Raw genomic sequence first — 2,299 nt, forward strand, 5'->3', positions numbered from 1 at the left:
TTTGGGTTATGGTTATGGTTATGGTTGGGGTTATGGTTTGGGTTAGGGTTATTGTTAGGGGTTATGGTTTGGGTTAGGGATATTGTTAGGGGTTTGGGGTTATCGTTTGGGTTAGGGTTATTGTTAGGGGTTGGGGTTATGGTTTGGGTTATGGTTGGGGTTATGGTTGGGGTTATGGTTAGGGTTATGGTTATGGTTGGGGTTATGGCTATGGTTGGGAATATGTTTTTGGTTGGGGTTATGGTTATGGTTGGGAATCTGGTTATGGTTAAGGTTATGGTTTGGGTTAGGGTTATGGTTTGGGTTATGGTTTGGGTTAGGGTTATGGTTTGGGTTCTGGTTATGGTTTGGGTTAGGGTTATTGTTAGGGGTTGGGGGTTATAGTTTGGGTTATGGTTGGGGTTATGGCTATGGTTTGGGTTATGGTTTGGGTTAGGGTTATGGTTTGGGTTCTGGTTATGGTTTGGATTAGGGTAATTGTTAGGGGTTGGGGGTTATAGTTTGGGTTATTGTCAGGTTCATTAATAATTACCTTCGTCCGTAATTATCAATAACTGCAGGAAGACATCTTATTCAATTATTGACATTTAATTAAATAGAAATGGATACAACAGGTAAAAGCCTCCGGAGGGGAGCATTACAGCAAGTGTCCCTTACAACTTCCGAACGTCTCCTCGAATAGACGTTTTCGTCCCATTCTTATGGTCACAAGTTACAGAGTTGTTGATCATTCCATCACGTATGAGTAAAAACAACATCTGGGACTACAATAACAATCAAAGTATTTTACTAATAACAAAAACAGGGACTAGACCTAACAACATTTAGATTAGAGTAATTATACAACCTCCTTGACCTAAGAATCATATAATATAATCATAATCATATAATCGTTACATACAGAAAAACCCGAAGTGTACGGTTACATAACGATAACAATATTCTTGTTATTGTCCGAATAGCCCTGTCCTCGTCACCAAGGGCCCACCAAATCTCAAGGACCCAGATTGGGTGGATTGTTTGTATAACCATCCTGGAACAGGCTGTCTAGGTTAAAGATGACTTGGTGTGACCTCAACACTTTTGAAAAACAGAAAGAGAATGATTTAACAAAGTAATGAATTAATACAGAGAAAAGAAAGAGAATGATTTAATAAAGAAATGAATTAATATAACTATTATAATAGTAAAACAGAATAAACCCAACAGTTATGGTTGGGGTTATGGCTATGGATGGGATTATGGTTTGTGTTAGGGTTCTTGTTAGGGGTTTGGGTTAGGGTTATTGTTAGGGGTTATGGTTTTGGCTATGGTTGGGGTTATGGTTTAGGTTAGGGTTATTGTTAGAGGTTATGGTTATGGTTGGGGTTATGGTTGGGGTTATGACTATGGTTGGGAATCTGGTTTTGGTTGGGGTTATGGTTGGGGTTATGGTTGGGGTTATGGTTGGGGTTATGGTTGGAGTTATGGTTTGGGTTATGGTTAGGGTTATGGTTTGGGTTAGGGTTATGGTTTGGGATATGGTTTGGGTTCGGGTTATTGTAATGGGTTTTGGCTATGGATGGGATTATGGTTTGGGTCAGGGTTCTTGTTAGGGGTTTGGGTTAGGGTTATTGTTAGGGGTTAGGGGTTATGGTTATGGTTGGGGTTATGGTTGGGGTTATGACTATGGTTGGGAATCTGGTTTTGGTTGGGGTTATGGTTTGGGTTATGGTTGGGGTTATGGTTGGGGTTATGGTTGGGGTTATGGTTGGAGTTATGGTTTGGGTTATGGTTAGGGTTATGGTTTGGGTTAGGGTTATGGTTTGGGATATGGTTTGGGTTCGGGTTATTGTAATGGGTTTTGGCTATGGATGGGATTATGGTTTGGGTCAGGGTTCTTGTTAGGGGTTTGGGTTAGGGTTATTGTTAGGGGTTAGGGGTTATGGTTGTGGTTGGGGTTATGGTTTAGGTTAGGGTTTTTGTTAGGGGTTGGGGTTATGGTTTGGGTTAGGGTTATTGTAAGGGATTAGGGGTTATGGTTTGTGTTTTGGTTATGTTTGGGGTTATGGTTATGGTTAGGGTTATTGTTAGGGGTTGGGGTTATGGTTTGGGTTAGGGTTATTGTTAGGGGTTAGGGGTTATGGTTTGGGTTATGGTTATGGTTGGCGTTATGGTTTGGGTTAGAGCAGGGATGGGCAAACTTTTTGACTTGCGGGCCACTATGGGTTATAAAATTTGAACAAGGGGCCACAGCAGTACATTGACTGCTGGGCCAAATATAATAAAGCGTTGCTTGTAGTATCCAAACCTCATAGTA

This window comes from Stigmatopora nigra, chromosome 20 (genome assembly GCF_051989575.1).
Source record: "Stigmatopora nigra isolate UIUO_SnigA chromosome 20, RoL_Snig_1.1, whole genome shotgun sequence".
NCBI lineage: Eukaryota > Metazoa > Chordata > Actinopteri > Syngnathiformes > Syngnathidae > Stigmatopora > Stigmatopora nigra.